This window comes from Ambystoma mexicanum, chromosome 2p (genome assembly GCF_040938575.1).
Source record: "Ambystoma mexicanum isolate Mex_15411 chromosome 2p, UKY_AmexF1_1, whole genome shotgun sequence".
Lineage (NCBI taxonomy): Eukaryota > Metazoa > Chordata > Amphibia > Caudata > Ambystomatidae > Ambystoma > Ambystoma mexicanum.
In genome coordinates, this window is record NC_090923.1 from 1073819246 (window position 1) to 1073840914 (window position 21669).

A 21669-nucleotide genomic window follows, 5' to 3' on the forward strand; every position below is an offset into this window, starting at 1 on the left:
GGGAATGGGAAATTCCCGAATGGGCCCAATGGGGAATGGGCACTAACCGTTCCGCCAAACCCATGATCTGGCGCTAATAGCGCCGGGGGTTTGGCGGTAGGGCTAATAGTGCAAGCTTTATACCGCCAGCGTTACTGCCCAACTTGTGATGAGGCCCAATGTCTTGTGCTCTGCCCCTGTTGTAAATAAACTCAGAAAACGACTGGGAAAAAATGTATATAAGAAAGATTTTACCAACTAATAAGAACCATACACCAGCATTCCTTTTGTCTGCCTCCCCTTTCGTGTTCCAGTTATTCTAACCTTATGTTTTCGCCTTAGGGGTATTTGAGCAACGTACCAGCCCTAACCTCTTGATCTTCCCTACCCTTGCCTTCTTCCTAGAGAAGTACACACGGTTATCTCGAACCCAGGACCGCAGGGTTTGGAGACAGGTAAGAAGTGGGTCAAGTGATAAGTGAAGGGTTAAGCTGTATATTGAGTGCCCACCTGCATCTGTCTCCCTACAAGGTGCGTTGGAAGATCACCCCATTACAGAGGGTCATGATTGGGAAAGTGGCTGAGTGGAGTACGGTAGGAACCAAGAGCCTTGCAGGCGAATAACTCTGCTCAAGCCTTACTGCCTTCTGGAAGCACTGCCTTTTAGGAAACTCCAATTTTTCGGTGGTGTTGGTCGATCCCTTCTGTTTCCTGAGGGCCCAAAAAGGACACAGTGATTGAGGCAGTGGTTGTTCATAGGTACTTCCACCACCTCACTGCCTCCTTGCTTTCCATTCCTGCTACTGCATAACAGTTAGTCACCTGTGTCCCAGTCATGCACACTTTTACCTAAACTTTGTATTTTGGTTGCCTGAGACCCTATGATTCTCACTCCTACTGGTACCATCGTACTTTTGAAGACCTGCGGCCTTGTGATTCTCAATGCTAATTGTAATATTGCACTTTTGTTCACCCATAGCCCAGTCATTCTCCCTGTTGTATAGTATTTGCATTTTGGTAATCTTGGGACCTGAGATACTCATTGCTAATTGTAGCATTGCATTGCTGGTCATCTTGTGAGATATTTTTATGTGATCCCTGGTAATATGGGGAGTACTCCTCAGCCCCCAATCAACAGTGCCACACAAGTAGACCATGATATTCTATCTAACCCTATCTTTGACTCATCGAGAACTAGTGAATCCCTCTCCCTTTAGCAATGTTAAGCCAATAACCAGGCCGGTCTATAGAAAGAATATATTCGTATTGATTAGTTAGCAATATGCCCCGAGTGGCGGGGGCATTACAGACTCAGGTAATGCCCCGGGGCCCATAGTTATAGGCCCCGAGCGAAGCGAGGGCCTTAACAAAGCTAATCATAATAATATATATATATTTGAGTTCTTATCATGCTGCACTTATTGAACTATGCCCCATGTCGGCATGATATTGTGAGTTCTTGTGAGGGTTTTTTGTGGTTAATTCAAAAATTATAACAGTTATCAATATGACATTTTCTAACCAGATATCTAATTTATTAAGCTATCACCTCCTCGAATATCTGCGTTTTGACATTTTCTGGGATCTAAAAACACAATTAAGGTCACATGTTTATGAGAGTTAAATCAACAGGTCACAATTACATTGCATATGAGGCCTTGTGCACATTTCTTTAAATATAATTGCATCTTGCCATCAGTGTCCACTTTTCCATCCGGATATGTTCACATTACTCTGGCAAGGGACATTATGACTCCATGTGTTCATTATTTTAGGCTGCGGATGTACTCACCGCCATGATAGCAGAGAAGTAGGCACCTGATTTTAGCTTTAGACAATCAGGTCCACTTAATAAGTGTATTCTCTTTCTTTGAAAGCAGCATTATGATATGTGGCAGATGCCAATGAAATGGTGTCTTTTCAGTTTGGCAGTCATCTCGGTGTGTTTTCACTGCTCTGCATTTTAGGCCCAAAGTAGCCAAATGCTGTTTCTTTTTGACTAAGGCTGAAAATATCCCACAGCCTGGGGCCCTGAAATTGTTATTTGCCCCACCCCACCCCACTGTCCTATCCCACCACTTTCTCACTCCTCTTAATGCTGCTACATACTTTTCGGGCCTTCAGAGGTGCTTTTCCCGGCATTAGTGACGCTGTGCATACACTCTTCCAATTTCTAGTTTAACTATAGGATGATTGAAATATCACAGCTTACCTCCTTCAGACTTTAGTCTATGTACCCTTATCACAGCCTGCCAGTACTAAAGCAACCGCTGCTAAACGCTTTTGCTCCGCTTAGACTCGCAGCATTACTCACTCACGTCCAGGTCCTGATTAGTGGAAAGTGCCTTCCTCGACCATCGAACACCCAACACTCGCTGCACTCTCCGCCACGCTCTGCTGCAACTGGAACCTTTTAAAGTGGTGTAACAGCATGGTAGAGATGAAAGAAAGACTCAAGGCAATAAAGTTGTAGCCATTCACCGGCTCCAAAATTAATTGTGGAAACACCAAACACTTGCTGTACTCTCCGCCATGCTGCGCTGCAAATTGAACCTTTTAAGGTTGTGTGATAGTTTGGTAGAAATGAAAGAAAAACTACAGGAAATAAAGTTCTAGCAATTCACCAGCTCCAAAATTAATTGTGCAAACACCAAACACTTGCTGCACTCTCGGCTGCTACATACCCTACTGCTCCTTCTCATCATCCTCTTTCTCTATGGGCCTCTACCTTCGCCCATTCTCTATTTCACCCTTCCCATACAACCTCACATTTCCTTTCCCATTCTCCACTCTTTACAAACAACTTCCCGGTCACTCCTTCACCTCACACATCACCCATACCAATCTCACTATCTTACTTCACCTCCTTTCTCTCTGCTCTCCTACTCTACTGACCTCACCCTGGGCATCTAGGGGCATCTAGAATACCCAATCCATCTGTATCAAAACCTATTTCTTGATCAACCACTTTGAAGCCCACCACCTTGAACTCTCTGTGATCATTGCCACAGAGACTTTGATCTGCCACAATGACACATCCCTCCTACCCGACCCTCAATACTGACTTTGCTACCTTTTTTTACATCCTACTTGCTGCCAGAGATGTTGCCCAGAGCATTGCCAGTGGTACAGATTCGTTCAAAACCTTCCACCCATCACTTTTGTAGTCACAGTTTGTCTCACTATGTGAGAGAGGGTATGCCCAGCCGTGGGTCCCTTGCTCGCTGCGCCATAGGGAACCAAGCTGCACCTCACTGAGGAGGCCCAACAGGGCCGAAACATGTCTGGGGTTGCTTGTGTTTCCGTGCAGAGGGGACCTGGCCTAGCAGTTCGGGCTGGGCTGCTACCATTGGTGGTAGTACCTGACTGATTTGCATATGGCTGGACCCCTTTTTCATTGGCGTAGACAGGCTAAAAAACTGTGGTGTGGAAGGTTGCCCAGAGCATTGCCAGTGGTACAGATTCGTTCAAAACCTTCCACCCATCACTTTTGTAGTCACAGTTTGTCTCACTATGTGAGAGAGGGTATGCCCAGACGTGGGTCCCTTGCTCGCTGCGCCATAGGGAACCAAGCTGCACCTCACTGAGGAGGCCCAACAAGGCCGAAACATGTCTGGGGTTACTTGTGTTTCTGTGCAGAGGGGACCTGGCCTAGCAGTTCGGGCTGGGCTGCTACCATTGGTGGCAGTACCTGACTGATTTGCATATGGCTGGACCCCTTTTGCATTGGCGCAGACGAGCTAAAAAACTGTGGTGTGGAAGGTTGCCCAGAGCATTGCCAGTGGTACAGATACGTTCAAAACCTTCCACCCATCACTTTTGTAGTCATAGAGATGGCCTCAAGAACACACCAGTTCTCAAAGACAGTTCAAGGGTTTTTATTGAAGGTTTAGCAAAGGGGCTCACAGGGGAGGCCCTTCCCTAACCCAGGCATCCCACAACCCCAGGATAGTGTCTAGAAATCTGTAACCCATACTCTCTATCAACTGACTGGCTGGTCATGATGGACTAAAGACACAAACCTGTTTGCTCTGCCTGCCTCTGGGAACAATCTAAGTGAATACTATTCTAGGTGCCACATAGAATAATATAAGAAGATATGCCTTCCAGACAATCAGGTCTCACATGGTCCTTGGTCCCTCATGTTCCTTTCATTCTCTCCCTTTTTTCTACATGACTCTATTTTTTGCTTCCACGCTCCTTCATCTCTGCTTCTCTTGTGCATCCCCTCTGTCCCTCCAATATTCTCTCTCTGCTCTTACTCTCTATCCCACTACTACTCTCCCAATTCCCACACTACTGCTCTCCTCTCCAAACAACTATCCCCTCGCTATTCTACTCTCCACTCATACCTTCTACCCAGTCACCTACTTACACTCCATCAGTCCCCCTTTGCAACCACTATCATTCACCCCTACACTCCGTCTATTGGACTCACTAACACATTTGACAAGCCCACCTATTCCCACCAACCAACACCTCAACTTGCACACTCATTCAGAAATATTTCTCCACACAACTCTGCACCTTCCTTCCTCCACTTAATCTTTTAGTCATCCTTCTCCTCCCTTGATCTCACCGGAACAACCCACACCAACAAACGCCCTCCTGTGCCTCCTTTTATCTGCCTCCTTTTATCTGCCCCTTTCCCCCTCCATTGCTTCTCTCACTCATCTGCTTTTCCGGGCTATCTGCTGGCTTTCCTCTCCCCAAGGGATGCATTACAGATAAGCAGACACATGAAGTGGGCTTTAAGCCCTGGCGCCTTCTTTTACGTGGATGCACTGGCATTTGGCAATGGCGGCCTGCTCAAACTACAATCAATATCACAGTTCATATACGAGTCGAACGGAGTGTCTGGATGCACATGGAAACCGCTCCATGACCCTGCTGAGGTACGAATACGGACACTGTTCATTTTGCGCTTAGAATCTCGGTGACCGTCTTGATGTGTAGACTACTCCACGGTTCTGCTGCTGGTCTGATAACTATCACAAGTCATATTGCGTAGAACGCTGGATTTGCCAATTAGCTGTGTGGATTGCTGTGCAGTCCCACAGTTCCTTGCTGTCTTTCTCTCAGTCTAATTGCTCGCGCTCTCCTCCACCACTAGGCCTTCTGGGTGATGACGTCCTATGAGACAAATAGAATGAAATTGGCCAGCATGATGTAACGCAGATATGGAGCAAGAGAAGGCAGTACTTTTTTCAGTCATGCAGGCACAGGTAGAATGGACAGTGACTAAGGCCTTCCAAACTCCCACAACCCACACTTTGTGGCAGGACTGGCTCTGGTAAAGACCCTGGTAGGTCTCCTGATTGAGAGGAGTCTCCAGCTCCTCTTGGCAGGGTCAGGTCTATGACCCTGTCACATTGCCTAACAATAAAAATGACAAGAGTGGCTTCCAAATTAGCAGGTACCCCCAAGCTGCTCCTCTGCCCCCTCTATCTTTACCTCCCCATCCAAGCATTTCTCCATCCAATGGTTGCTGCCATTCCTCTCATCATTCTCACCCAGCACCGCTTACCTCCTTTTATCTGAACTAGACCTATTACTTCAAGTTATCCCAGCCTATGTCCCCTTGGTGTTACTGGGTGACATGCACCTACCCAACATGTCTCTGGTACAACCAATTACAACTGGATTCCACTCTATCGGATCACTCCCTTATCAGTTTACATAAACCTTTCAACTCACACCTGTGGTAACCATCTTGATATAATGTGTGTATCCTCCTCACCCAATTCCTCTGCTGTATCTATCAACCCCTCTTCCTCTTACCACCGTCTTATCCACTTCACTATTTCCATTCTCCCAGCTTCTACACCCCCTGTGCTCAAACCGGAATCCTTCCACCTCATAGGCAGATTCCTACACCATGTTCAGTCTTCCCCTCAAGCCCCCGTGCTCATGAAATTGACTTTGAGGAATTCAATACTGCACCTGGCGCCTCTTCTGACAAACAGCACCTTGCCCATTCTTTCACCCCCTGCTGCCAACATCATCCAACAGATTAAGTCAACCATGCATCTCCACCCTCACAGCTGCAAGAATCACATCAATACCCTTCGTATAGCCTAGAAAGCCTCTCTCCGCAACACTGCTCTTGGCACCGACAAATCCTCTTGCTGCATTGATGTTATATTTTCTCTCCACTTTCAACCCTGTAAACCCTCCATGGCGTTTCCAAAACCAGCCTCCCAATCTCCTCTTTCTCTGCTAATGACTTTGCCTCGTACTTCTCTAAGATCAGCAATATTCGGGTCACTCTCACATCCCTTGTATCTCCCTCTCTCTCCGTTGCTCTGCCTCTTACCACCCTATATTGCTCCATTCGATCCCATTCCTCTCCCCAGTTCCACCTCGGAACTCCTATTCATCCTGCACTCAGCCAATCCATAATGTGCTCCCATTGACCCATTTGCACCATAATTAATCAACATTCTAAAACCTTGCGACCACCACCTACCCATACCTCTCCTCCCTCTTCAGTCTCTCCCTCTTACACTCCCTGCCTGCTACAAAGTAGTCACTGTGTCGCGCTCACAATCGAAAATGTCGCAGCTGATCCCAAGCATTCTTCTTTCTGCCATTCCCCTCTCCCTCTTACCTCTTCAGTCCGAAATCCTCAAAAGAGTAAGCTTTAACTACATTGTCAGCTACCTCGAGGATCACTCACTCCGTGACCCCCTTCAACCAGGCTTCCGGAGCAAACACTGTCATGGTTGACTATGGTTTTACTGTAGTATCTTGTGGGCCATCCTTGGATTTCTCACCTCTGACATCACTTACATTGTTTGAGGTGAGGATTTCAGGACGGGCAGGTGGAGGCTGGTGGTTGCACGAGACCCTGGAGGTTGAGCTTCTGTATTAAGGACAATACATTTATATCGCACACGCTTCCTGTCCTGTGTGGATCTTTCATTTACCAAGGTCAACCATGGACAAAGTCCGTAGATGACCATGGTTATTCCATGATTTTGATCATGTTTAATAATCAAAAGCCAGGGATGGTAAATGGCTCAGGGAAAGAACATGCATATCCATGGTCTAATGGTGCCCATGACATCAAGTGCATGCCTGAAGAGTTTGGATAACAATGAATAGCCATGAATAGACATACACTCTACATGTCTGGGCTTATTTGTTGATCCACTTTTCACATTACCTGTAGATTGCCAAGAATTTGTGGTTTAAAATTAACATCATGTATAATTATGGTTATAAATAAATACAAGAACATGGCAGAAACCCCAATAAAACTTGCTGTCAGCAATAATAAAGTATTCTATCCAGACATACTACTAATAGGAAAGCAGACATCAGCAAAACTATGGGAAGCATACCTGTTATAACAGAGCAGGTTTTCCTGTTGAATAACAAGGGACTGCTCAGTTTGGCCCATACATTTAAAGAACCCTAACATATCGGGATGTCTTACATTATATATTGCCAAGATCTTGACATTGTTATATGGACATAAGCATGTATATTTGCCCTGCAAGCTATTTTCGGAATGCATTTATTCATGTTGGATTGAAAACACAACCCATTGTAATTTTGCAAAGGATTACAGATATGCAAATAGGCACATCCCTGTGGAACAGAACATGTAGTTCTCTCTCCTGGTAGTAGCGGTCTCCAGTCTTTTCCTGCATTGCATAAGATTTATACTACCTGCTCACATTTTACTAGTAGAGTGATTTAGATTACTCAGACTTTTGGAGAATGGAGGGAAAGAGCAATCATTGAGGTTGTGATACAGTTAATTAACTTGTCAGATCGTGTGTGGACTCATCCTGCTGGATCTCTTTGCGGCCCTTGGCAATCAGTGTTCACTACCCTTCCCTTCTCCCCCTCTCCTTCCTGGATTTCAAGAGGATCTCACACTTGAATGGAGGATCCCTCACCTCTCTACTAGCTCCTGCTCCATCCATAGAAACATAAACATCTCCACCCTATACCACTATCAGTCGGCTTCTCTTAAGGCCCAGTCTTGAGTCCACTCCTCTTAACCCTCTGTATCTCATCCCTGGGCAAACTCATCCTTTCTTTTTCCCGCCGATATTACCGCTTCTCTGATGACACCCAGACCTTCTTCTCCTCTCAGTCCCTTTCGGAACAGCTCACCACACACTATTTGTCACCTCCTAGCTTTGCACTGCCAGATGCAGAACTCATCCAATGCTGAAGTAATCTTTCTCCCTGCCAGAAACGTCAATGCATTCTCCAGTCGCCCATCTCTTAGCCACTGACCTCCTCACTCCCTCCCCTGAGGCAAGCAAACTTGGGTTCTTCTTTGACAGTGACCTCAAACTGCAGCAGTTCATCAAGACAACAGTCGCTGCAGTCAGATCTGATTGCCTCAAAATCGGGAAACCACACCCCCTCGCTTCGCCTTCCACTCTGCTCAATCTTTCATTCCACAGTAAACCGGACTACTGTTCCAGCCTTCTACTTTGCTTTCAACTCTACTCCTTTTTACCCCTCAACAAGTTCCCAGCGCCGCTACATGTACCCTCTACAATCTATGCTAGCTCCTCCCCTCCGCATCACACCATCGCCATGCTGGCTGGCTCTCCATGCACAGCCCCTCTTTAAATGACTACTCCTCGTGTACAAATCTATTTATTGGCTTTCCCCGTCCCTGTTTAGTGGACCCCATTTCTCTGTACCTTCCTCCTCGCATTCTGCGATCCTCCTCACTTCTCAACCTCTCCGTCCTCCGCCCCACCTGTACCCTCGAAAACCCTCTGAAATCCACTCCTCGCTACACGACCCCTTTCGCTGGTATGTCCTCCTCTCATCGTCAAAGTCAGTTCCTCACTTGAACCTTTTAAAAAGCAAATAAAAACAACACAATTGCTACAGAACAGCCACATCATACCCCATAAAGACCCTGGGCCATCCCTTTTTATTTATTTAAAGGTATATAGTGCACAAGCGGCTCCTGGGCATAGTGGCGCTGTTACATTAAGCTTACTTATTTCGAAGTGAGTACAGATCCCTACCATTGTTACCCCATAGGCAGGGACTAATTGTAGGACTGTATACTAATACCCATTAATGGCACTAGGCCAGCTCTGTCCAGCCTAGTTATGTCTGTCATTTCTCTATTTCCCCTGTGAACCCTCACACCTATTGGTTACCTCCCATTCACACATTCATCTACCCATTGCAAAGGCACCCCACAGCAGGTCTGCCTTTGTGATCTGTAATGCCCCCTATGTATGCTGTTTCTGATCAAAATGACATTCCTGTTGTTCAATAAATAGAAAAAAAGTCTTGCTAAAAGCTAGTGGATTCCACTGGAATCCAAGTAAATGCCTCTTGCCATAGACCAGCGGTATTCAAACTGTGGGGCGCGACCCCCCAGGGGTCCGCGGGTGCATCACTGGGGGGCCCTGAGAGCTCAGCATGAAATCTTTAAAAAAAAAGATATATATTTTAGATTGGAAGAAATTAGCAGAATGGCTCACATGGTCAGGCTGAAGCATGAAACTGTCTCATGCAACAATGAAAAAGTGGCCTGCAGTTGTAAATGGATATTCATTCCTTTAGTCACAGATTGGGCCTCATTACAACTATGGCGGAACGGTAACAACGGTGCCGGTAAGCTACCGGCACCATTGCTACCGTACCACCATAGTAAAAGTTGTGCTCACGGGTGCCTGACAGCCTGCCAGGTCTGACCTGGCAGGCCGTGCAGCACCCGCGGTGCCGGTGCATCCGAGCTTCCCCATTCCCATTGAGCCCTATGGGACTCAAATGGGAATGGGGATCTACCGGTACCAGCACCCGCGAAAGGGCAATTATCAGGTCCGCTTAACTCGGCATGACTCGGTAATCGCCCATTCGCGGGTGCCGGACCCGGTTTTACCGGCACAGCTACTGCCACGGTTGTAATAAGGCCCACTGTTTTAATAGTACCCAAGGGGGTGCTTTGTGTTAAAATTTAAGTAAATTGTGATATATTCAGCAACAATGGTCAACATTACTAACTGCATAGTTAGGTAACTCATAAAACTGGTCCACATTGGCCAAAATGGTGGCCCATTTTGACTGGCCCACACTAGCAATTTACATTTTTGGTACAGGCATTGCCCTATAGGCCAGTCCGAGCCTGACGGCTCATCCATTATGGAGGAGCTAAGGAGCCAGCCCACTGAAACAGTGAGCACTCCCTCAGCTGCTTTTTCCAGCTCATGCAGTGCTCTTGGGCTGGCTGAACTGTCGATGGGAAAACTGTTTCCCTTTGACAGTTCAGTTTAGTTCCCCAGACACACATGCTCACTGAGCCATACAAGTGCTGGGATGTTTTGCTTCGCCAGCATTGCATAGCTCATTGAAAATACTGCATGTCTGTATGTCCGAGGAGGAGCTCCTGCGCCTCCTCGCACATACGGACAGAGCAGCCTGGAGCAGGGTGTTTCAGCACCCACATGCAGGCCAATGCAGAAGATACGTTTATGTTCATTGCTTTTATTTAAATATGTGTATGGATGCGTGTATGCTTATGTTATGAGTGAATGTATGGTGATGGATGCTCGTGTGAATGATAGGGTGATTGCTGTATAAATGTGCAGCGCCTTGCATACACACATAAACATGTTGATTGTGTTAGGCCCAGTGGGGTCCAGGGGACAGGGATGGTATCTTTTTACTGGACATCATTTATTATAGATGTCCAGTAAAAAATGTCATGCCTGCCCCCTGGGTCCCCCAGCACCAATTGCAAACTGTTTGGCTATTTACCAATTTTTTTGTTAAAAGTATGCTCTACAATGCAACATTTTAACCCATTATTTAAAAAACATTCACAGGGGGAAACCCCCCCGCCCCGCAACCTCCCTTATTGGTTCTGGCTCCCTCACTATGCTCGGTCGCTATGGCATTTTTGGTGGAAATAGTTATGCCACTCCACTTAAAAATATCACCAACCGCCACTGGCCCTCAGACTGTGTTAGGAACCCGGGGACTATGGTGGGAGCACAATGGGCGGGAACCATGGGATAGTGGTGGGAGCAGAGTGGGGAGAGCCCAGGGTGTGTGATGGGGTGCGGAGAAACCAGGGACTGGGTAGGAGTGGGATGAGGGAGCCCAGCGAGTGTGATGGGAGCAGGTGACATAGCGCAATATATACTGTCCATTTGGCATTTCTGGGGGGTCCCGACCTGCCCAAATTTTGCTCAGCTGGGCCCCAGCCAAAAATGTTTGAAGAGCACTGCCATAGACGCACATGCCTGTGTGCCTTTACGATTGTTTACACAATGTTATGCAAACATGCACGGAAACCCGGGTCCAACTAAATTCCAGAAGTGCCTGGAGGGGAGTGCTAAAATGTAGGTGTTAGCTTGAGCGCCCTCTTCGTGCAATTAGCACAGAGGAAAACACGACCAGCAAAGATGACTTTGTCACAGGTCCAGTGATCGAAGTAGGTGGGAGAACCTGCGAGCACTGCGCCTCTCATTTTTTTTATTAAGTTTACTGTCCCAATGCTTTTATTTTAAAAAGAAACCGTTCTGAAATGGTTTCATTTTAAAATAATAGTGTAGGAAGAAGTTGAAACTTTCACTTCAGTTCACTGCACTGAATGTCCCCTTAAGCAGCAGGCATGTGTTGGAGGGTTTGTATTGTGTGTGGGAGGGGGCATGGCGATGGGGTTTGTGGGCAGCGGGGGCAGGCCAGTATGAACATAGTTCCACTACTTCTTTTTGTACACTTCGACCACTGCACAGGCCACTTTCAGCAGCAGTGAAACAACTGAAGAGGAGGCATGACATATGAAAAAATGACAAAAGATTTGGAAAGCTGCTTGCTGCTTACGTTCAATCTGACGTAAGATGCTGCTTGTTTCCTAGATGCTGAGCAGCTGGCCGCGAGACAGCGTAACGATGCACTCAATCATAGTGAAGAGGCTGCGCCACAAGGCATGCTGTTGGCAGCAAGAAGAAAAGCAAAGATATTAGCGAGGATGATAACTTTATTACATGCTTACCAAGGGCACGAGTCTGAGCTGCATGTCGAAGCAGGAAAGTGTTCTTCTAAGAAGGAGAAACACTTTCTTTATAAGCGCCATATTCTAACAAAGAAAACATGTGGTTCAGAGACATGAAAGCCTCAGCTTTTGCATCTACCTGATTCATGGCCTGACAAAAGCCCCGGTAACCACCAGGAATGCAAGGCAGGGACTGTGAATGGATTTTCGTGGCAGAAACCCTACTTTTGCATGTATAAAAACTGGAATTAAAATATGACCACTGTTAAGTGCCATTCACATCCATTGCACATGTTTTCCCATTCTAAAAACAGCATTTCTCAGACTGCAGCTGAAAGCTTAAGGACACTTTTGCAAATTGGAAAAGTGGCATTCTTTAAATAAATATTCATAGTGCCACTGGAGCAGATGTTTCTCCAACAAGATATTTTAGCAGCTTTTGCTGCAGGAAAGCGCATCTCCCCTCCAATCCTTCCACCTACTTCAGAATGGTGGTGCTGCAAACTGGAGGGAAGAAGGGTTGCTTTTCACATTACTTTTATCACGAGCTCAGAATTGGACTCCAAGTCAGAGACAGTTTTACGGGTGACGGTGCAAGTGACAGAGGCACTGTGTGCCAAGGCGTTGCACTTTCAGAAAACATATGGGCTTGGCCAGGCAGCCGCTCTACGGTTTGTAGTGTTACTGGGATTTATACGGTGCTCCTCTAAAACGTGCTCTGTCTCCGGGCGCTGTTGCTGATCTGCGAAGGAAGGGGTTGGTTCATAATGCGTGCAGACCGGATGTACCCTCCCGAGCTGTGCATGCTGCTCTGTTTCTAGGTGTTCTGTGTCATGAGCACAAAGGCATTTGTATCTAGAATGCCAAAGTCACCACCACAGTGGTAACAGAATGAGCTCTTGTATCTCTGAGCAATAGAAGACGCTGAATCTGATAGCCACGAGACATAGCCCCGCCAGAGGTAAAAATACAAGGATTGTTCTGGCGCAAAGTGGGCACAATACAGGTGAAGCCAGCCTGTGGGAGACCCTTAAACGGAGCTCTGCCGTAGCAAGGCTGACACCCGGAAGCTGTCCGTAAGCCTGGGTGACAAGGCAGAGAGCGGAGAAGAGGTAGAACATTCTCCCGACCCACCGACGAGCAGCAACCTCCGTGGCAGGACACGAGGAAGGCCGAACCAGCCAAACACAGTCGGTGAGCCCAACTGGGGAAGGTGGGACGCTGAGGCACTTCAAGGCAATTGCTGCAGGGAAAACACGTTTGCTTTGGTTTAGAGAAACCTGGGGAAGGGAGACATTTTGCTTTGGACATCTTGACACAGGACAGACCCTTAGTGTTTGGTTGAGGTATGGAAATACCTCATAGAATAAGGACAGTGAGTCATTTCCCACCACCCCCTTTATTATTTTGAATACAAGTTTGTAACCACAACCATGAGTCCTCTGTCATTACTGGTTCCTCACAATACCTAAACACAAACGTGTGGGTGCGGGGGGAACACAGCACTTAACATCAGAGTAGATCACATGCAAGTGGTGACCCTGAGCAGGTAGAAAACTGCATTTTAAAGTAATCAACAAGGCCACACTGCATCGTTTTATATCAACATGTGCCTGAAGTACATTAGCACCACTGTAAATTGGACGTGCATTCACAGCATGCACACAGTTATTGCATGCTTGATATGAGGGAGTGCAGCCAAATGTAAATACATTTGTATTGCTTCAAAAACACCTCACATAATAACCTTTGTGATTAGATTTGGTACTGCTGGCATGGTCAGCCCCCCAGTCCTCTCAATGTTCATTTTTCCCATGTCTATTGTATTATATTGGTCATTTATATAGTGTCATTTCCCCATTTGTATGACCTCAATGCGCTTTGTGGTTGGAACCACCCTTGAGGGCCAAAGTCTATGTGTGGGAGGTTCTAAGAGTTAATTTCTTTAAAGATGGATGCGTGCATTTTGCTGGTTAGGACTTAGGCTGACTGGCTAGGCTCCAGTAAGTAGTCCGGAGGTCAGGCACATGAGCGGGTGCTGTCTGTGGTTTAGGATAGACTGATTGTGCCGGAGCCTCGATGTGTGCCCAGCTAGACCAACATGTTTCGTAGGTTGTAACTGTACACTGATGGCAGAGGTGTTGTGGTACGTCATGGGTTTCAGTGTGGACAGCTATGCGAGCTGCCGGACTGGAATTGCATAGCCATAGCTGCATTCTATAGTGCATGGATGGGGAGCAGTGCCTGTGGCATTTGTCCATAGACATGGTGCAAGGTATACATACCTTAAACTCGGATGGAGTTCGTCTTCGATGTTGTTTCTCTAGGTCCAACACGACCTCGCCAGTTGGGGTTTTCCCTGGATTGAGAGCCTGAGTGGTGGGAGAGGGGTCCGGAGGGACGGAGAAGTGATGTATGATTGTTTGGGATGAGGGGTGGGGGAATTGATCACAGTGTGCCACTGCGAATGCTGCCGGCATCCGTGGAGGTTTGGATGGATAGGTGTGTTGTCGGGTTTGGGCCAGTGTTTCTGTGCGCATATCAACAGTATAAAGTGCGAGAAGGTTTCAAGATGGGGTAGGGAAGACGCATGTTTTGTGGGCTTCTCTGAATGCTGTGTGATTATGTTGCGGGTGTGCAAGGGTAGAGAGTTCCAGATGATCAGTGTTTCGATGGAGGAGGATCTGCCCAGTCTAGTGCAGTTGTAATGTGGGAGAATTAGGAGCGATGCTGTGCCGGATCTGAGCGTCCTTGAAGGGTGGTAGCGAGTGAGTTTGTCTTGGAGGAATTCCGGGCCAGGGTTGTGGATGGCACAGTGAGTGAAGCACATGCCTTTAAAGGTAGTGCGTCGACCAATAGGGAGACAATGGAGGACTCTTAGTGTAGAGCTGATGTGTTCTCTGGGAGGCAGGATAACGAGTAGGAAGGCTGCAGCGTTTTGAATTCTTTGCAGTTTCCTTAGCTGAAATGCTGGTGTGCCTAGATAAAGGCAGATAAGGATGCTCCCTGTGCGACGCCTTTTGGTACCGGTCGGAATGTAGAGGTGGAAAAGGGGGAAGGAGCATGATTTGAGTGCGAGTAGAGATGAAAGAGGAAATCCAAGTGAGGGCAGCGACTTTGATTTCTAAAGAGTGTAGCCTCTCTAGGAGAATGGTGTGGTCAATGGCATTGAAGGCGGCAGAGAGGTCATGGAGAATGAGTACAGATGGTCTGTGTTGGTTTCCGGGTTCTGTGTGGAGTCGCGTAGAAGACGACTGGGCGCGTTTGCCTACGCAGCACAGTAACGTCACGGAGAGAGGCGGCGAATATGAATGTTTTGATAATGTCAGGCTCAGGGGCGGGGGAATTGATTTAGTGCCGCAGAAGCAGGTCAGCCAGGGCGATGCGGCAAGTGATAGGATTATCACAAAATGGCGGCTCCCTGGTGCCTGTTTTCGCGTGCGTTTAATGGACGAAAACTCGGGTAAGGTCCATAGGAAAGTTTTCTAAAATCGAGCCACTTAGGGTTAAAAAAACATGGCCGCCCCGTAGGGACAATAAACATTTTTACTGGACCATGCCTTGGTTTGGGGAGTGACTGCTGGATCCAGTTGGTATCATTGGTGTCTTGTGCTTACAAGGTGCAAATCAGAGACAAGAGACAGTCCTGTGACCTTTGCAGGAGGTTAATACATGATTAGAGCTGTGCCAGCCAAGCGAGGCTCGATTCGGCCTGGGTCAAAGCAGGGGCTCTGGCCTGACTCTTGTTTTGGGTCAGTGACGGCTCAAACAAGGGCCAATCACAAGCCCCACCTGCTGCCCTTCTTTCTCTCTTTTTGAGCTAAATTTAGCAACAGCCCAGCTCGGGCGATGAGAAGAAAGTGCAGTCTGTCCACAAATATGTCCAAACGTTCCTTTATGAATGGGCGTATTGACTTTCAAGCAATGCCCGTTACCACACCACAGCCAGGCGGGCAGACACACACACAGCACCCAGCCCTGCAGGGGCAGCACCTTCCTGACCTCGCAACTGACTTTGAAACAATTCTTTCATTATCACATTACATCAGCAGTGCCTTTCTTGCACAGGGGTGCTTAGGCACCGATATGGGACACTTCCAAGTGAAATCAAATCTGTGTCCGCTTCCAAGAGAGTTAAAGGGAGTAACACGGTGGCGCTCCCTCTTAAAGATGAATGCATGGCAATGATGTCGCCTAGCTGGACATGCGAAAGGAAAAAAGGCGCTGATCTTATGTCAATGGCAAAATGCTCCTAGCACCAAGGACAACATGAGCTGGAAGGGTATGCAGTGATTTAAACGAATATAAAATACCGAATAACATTCATATCTAAACATTTCTGAAGAAAAAAAAAAGAAAAATATATATATATATGGGTGGGGTAATGCGTTAAAATGGGTGGAGGCGGGTTTGGGGAGGAATTATAAAGAATGGAAACGTGGGATTGGAGGGACCCCCCAAATTAAAAAAAAAATGTTTTTTTTCGTTAGAAATGTTTAGATGTAAATGTAATTCATTATTTTCTAATCGTTAAAATCACATGTAACCGCTGGGAGTTACTCTCAGATAACCTCTATACAGAAGTGACCCTTTTACATAACTTATTTTAGTGTTAGACTTAAAGGGCTGAAAGTACGGAGGTGTACAGTCTTGCGTTATGTTGCATTCTGGGACTTCGAGTTTTCAATTGAGAATGTGTGAAATAAACCTACAGCAATAAGAACAGCAAGTGGGTAATTCACTCTGAACCTGGTGCCAGTCTCAAGGCCGCACAGGCTGGTGGGGCCTTTAGCACACAGCAAGAGATAAGGCAACATGACCACCTATTCCTAATGAAAACATTCAGAGCCCCCACAGATGGCGGGCAGCAGGTTAGCCTTCACACAATACGCCAGGATGCTACTAACTTTATTTAGATGCTTTTATTGTATTTCAGATATATTTTCACTGTGTAAACAAATTGAATCACTTCCATGGACGCCCACTATTGACTGTTAATACGGCGATATTAAATCATTTTCCTTAATATCACACATTTTGAGTGGTGAACCCGGGATTTGAGGCGAGTCTGTGATTTATTCCACATACCTTCCCAGCAGCAGGCCTGGTGTGTACCAATATTTGTGTATTCCATCCCCTGTTTTATGCGGCCGCTCTCTTGGCTCAGCTCGTGCTAGAGGCTAGGCACCTTGGCTCGAGCCGGGCTCGCCAGGTCTACACATAATTCCACGTAAGTGGGGCTCCGCCGGCATCGCATTCATTTGGAATATTGACGGTCGTCTTTCAGAGTAAATTCCAGCTTCTAAATATCTTGGTTACGTGGTTACTCATACCCTGAATTGGTTGCAAGGCCTTAACGTGGCTTTGTCTGCAACTGTGGGTGCCATGTGTTCTCTGTGCAAATAGGTTTCTCTCTAAGGATGAAATCGTGCCTCATGACTTGCCGGCAAAGGGCTGTGACGAACATGTCACGTGGGACTCCGATTTGAAGTTGTGGGGGGGTGTACGTCCCTTTTAAGCCTGAAAGTGGTGCATGGTGGGTGGGCTTTAGATTTCCGCCAGATGCCGCTTCCTGTTGCCTTGGGAGAGGATTCGATAGTGTGGCAGTTCCATTGTTAGAAATAGGGGGGTTTGTGGCGTTTGCACCCCAATTAACTGATCAATCCTGTCCCGCTGCATCTCGAGCATTATTCGGGGAACAACAACAAGATATGGGCCCCTGTGATGGGTATGAGTTTGTCTTTCAGTTCACCCCTGCTTTGAACCATCACCCAGATGTCAAGTAATGTTTCACTTCGGATGTAGCCATGACTCATTTTAAATTACGCTGAAGTCAGTGGTAGAAGTGTACCGAAAAAGTAGTGGAACTGTGGTCTCGGCCGAGGAGAGGGAAGGCGGAGGCCGAGTGCAACATGTGACAAGGTGTTGCGGCCGGGGCATTGCAATATGAGTATGTTGGTATGATAGGTTATTTATAACACGCTTAATACCCAGAGGTTTCGAACCAACCTGTGGTGTTTCGTGTCGTCTTGCTTCCAAGGCGAGTACTGTTGCCCCTGAGCTATCCTCCCAAGACTAATAGTCTAAGTGACTAGTAACTTAGGCTCCTATTACAACTTTACACCTGCACAGGGATATGAGTGGGCAACTCCTCTGTAGAGACTGGTGAATATGGTCGTAAAAAGTAGAGGAATGGTAAACAGAAAAAAATAAAAGTATTGGAACACCACTCTCGACCGCTCCTGCTCACTTCCATCATTGACTGAAGTGCTAGCTCAGGGCTGGTCCTAACATTTGTGAGGCCGTGTGCAACAAAAAACGTGAAGGCCCCCTGTTTTGCATATGAATTGACATCACTGGAACGGAAATCACGTAAAATAGCGCCACAGAGCGTGACATCACTCCCGCGTATCACGGGCAGTTACATTACAAGAATGTGCCCTGAGAAAGCCACGAAAGAAACATCTGTGTGATGTGCAGCGTGGGATTCGCCATTGTTATCCTTGTTGTCATTATTATTATCTATAGAGCAACAATATATTCTGTTAACCCACGAGGGAGTCTTTTTTGAATAACGTGCACTGCCATGGTCTCTCAAGTCTGGCAGGAAAGACCCAGTGGGAGAGCATTATTTGCCGACGAGCACACACTTTGGTTAAGTGGTAAAGCTGTGCTTCAGTTCAGACTTTAGATGACCGATCTTTCTAGCTCTAGGCGCCGCAAAAATGTGTTCATGTTTTGCTTTCAAGAGCTAAAATAATACCAACGTTTATAGAAATGACCTACAAAGTACCCAGAAGCTGATAAACCAACTTCACAAATATATATCCCCATAGAAACAGGTTAAGCAAAAAGAGTACGATTGTTCCTTTCTTTTCTCCATCCTAAATGGAAAACTACAAGCAACAGAATGCAAAGTAATGTGAGCCTAGAGAAAATCTCCTCTGTGTTTTGCGACAGTACTTTCAAGACTTAAACACACACAAAAGAAACGGTGTCATCAGGTTTCCCCGCTTGTCATTATTTAACAAAACCCGGCTGCTTGTTATTATAGAGTATGCGAAGAAAAGATGGAATTCCATATGAAAGGACATCTTATTTTTCCATGTCAAATGGACACACAACAAAGAAAGAGTTTACACAGTTTAAAAATGCGAGGCCAGGGGTGTATTTTGCCACACATTGTCTTGTGAGAATGTACACATGTGGGAACTGTTGGGGGTTTCAAATGCAAATGTGCCCCTCCTTTCTTATGCACCAAATATTGATACATACCAAGGAGGTTTAATACAGACAATGGACCACATTACAAGTTTGCCGGTCCGGTAAGCTATCGGCACCATTGTTGCCAGACCGGCAAACTACGAGTCTGCAAGCGGGTGCCTTTCTGCCCGCCAGGTCTGACCTAGCAGGAGGAACAGCACCCCCTCGCAGACCTTGACGGATACACCGGCACCATTCATGAATGGTGCCGGTGCATCCCTCCTCCCCATTCCCATTGAGTCCAATGGGTGCTCAAATGGGAATGGGGAATAATGCATTGCGGCACCCGGCAATGGGAAATTACCTGGACCGCCGGGGCTGTAATGCCCCGGTGAGTCCCCATTGCCGGGTGCCGGAAAAACATGACTCTGGCGGCAGATGTGCCGGTTTTTCAAGCACGGCTACCGCCGGATTCATAATGAGGCTCAATGGTCATTTCAATGAACACACACTGATGTGATGTGCCATTCACCACTGATAGATATGTTTATGTGAATGTGATGCTGATGGGAAAGAGGCGAGGTAAAAGGGTACTTGCGAGGCCCAATGCAGGTGCTGCAGGCGTGTAATGCAGGCATGCAGTGCAGGCCACAGACCTAAAGTCCAGCGTTGGGTACCAGGCCCCCCTGATCATGAGAGCCTGCTTTGAGCCATCCCTGCGGTAGGTTTGCTGGGCTAGCAAATGCCGAGGACTTGTAGCTCCACTAGGATGACAGCCTATTGCAAAACTATCTAGAGATTTATACTAGACCTCACCTGCCAGAACAAAAAGGAAAGCACATCTTAGAGCTTGCCCTCGTCTATATATCCTTCCCTGGGCCTGAGGCACAGAGCATTTGTCACTGAGATGCCGCCATTATAAAACACGTCTGTGAATCAGGCCCGCGGGAATGAGTTAACAGCTAATGTCCCTGCCATGGAAACTTTAAAGTCATTGAATCTCCGACCCTGAATGGTCAGTTCAGAAACCTTACCAACATTACTCTTTAACCTGGTCCCTACAGCTTCCATAATTCTACTGCGACACTACGTCCCTGCTTGTAAGCGCCCACAAGACCCAGCTACAAAGTATGAATGCAGCGAGGGCCTTTAATGAGGGCTGAGCAGCACTGTTATTGGCGGGATGGCGCAACAAGGTATGTATTGCTGTCCCTTGCACCCAGCGTGTTGTTTTGAGTCAACATTTCAATTTAGGGATGTTTGAAAATTGGGGGAAAAGGCAGATGTGGGCAGGGGCCAAAGTGTAGGAGGAACAAGTAGTGGAGCAGGGTTCGTCTCTGCCCACCCTCCCCAGTGCTCCCCTCTGACCCCATAAACCCCATAACTACCCTCACTCCTCCAAACCTCATACCTGGGTCTGGCCTTGCCTCCATTCCTCGGGCAACACTGAAGCTCATTTTGAATGAGCACATAAATTAAATGAATGGCCTAAAGGCCTTGCATAAGGCTTTTCTGCCATTCTTACGTCACAGCTCGTTTTAATTCATTTGTATGTTGGCGTGGAGGGGCACATCGTAACTTACGACTCTGGCGCTCCTTTCCTCTCCACCATGCAAATAGTACAGCATTTGCTCCAGCATGGATTTTTGAAGCTGGCGCAAATGCTGGGGATTCCTATGGAGTCCGCTGGCTTTTTGCACCAGCAAAAAGCAGGCGGACTCCATAGGAATCCATTGTAAACGCCACCTGCCATGCGTACATGGCAGGCAGCGTTAACTTCATTTGCACCACGGAGTGCAAAAAAGGATGGCATAGAAGCGTGTACCCTGCCTTTTTACAGTGCTCTTTTGCACTCAGCTGTGCAAATTAGGAAAATCCAGCGGCATGGACCTGTGCATGCAAAAGTGAAAATGTAACAGGTCACCGCTGCGGAATTACGTGAGACTCAAATATGTGCTCCACCGTGTTTTACAACTGTATTATCAAAACTAAAAGAAACTGTGGAAAAATGCATCTTAAAGGACCACCACAACTTTCAGTCATTGTCGCCAACAGCATAAAGCTTTGTGCACCCCACCATTTGCACCTCTTTAGGGACATGACCAGTACTATGGTACCACACCCACCCATTACCCGCACACACAGTTGTGGCTGCAGCAATTTCACTTTAATTGTGCTTAATTGCAGAAGACCAACGCTGATCGCTGCAGTGTGGGGCTATGTGGTTGCAGTGGAATGCGCGTTAGGCCCCAAGCAGGCTATTCAAATAAACAAAAGCAAACCACTTGCCAGCCAGATAGCTCAACACGATTCGATACCAGAGTGTTCCCAGCAGGACCCAGGTTCCAATCCCAAGCAGGGCTGGGCAGGGGTGGAAAAAAGGTGCTTTCCATGCCAACCAGCCCTCTGGCTTACAAAAGGCGAGGGAATGATGGTGGAGTCAAAAAGCACAGGAACGTTGTACCCTTCAGGTCCTGCCCACCTCGTTG

The 21669-nt window shown here is 47.0% G+C and overlaps 1 long non-coding RNA gene across 2 annotated transcripts in view; it reads left to right on the plus strand.

Annotated features, from left to right (window-relative positions):
* The window catches only part of LOC138567127 (uncharacterized), an 86698-nt gene that overhangs the window by 13631 nt on the left and 51398 nt on the right, over window positions 1-21669 (plus strand). Inside the window, exon 3 of one of the 2 annotated variants that reach the window (XR_011302105.1) lies at window positions 20245-20376. The exons of the other annotated variant lie outside the window; for it this stretch is intronic. This is a non-coding gene — a long non-coding RNA (uncharacterized lncRNA). The remainder of the gene's footprint in view (window positions 1-20244; window positions 20377-21669) is intronic. 2 annotated transcript variants of the gene reach the window in all.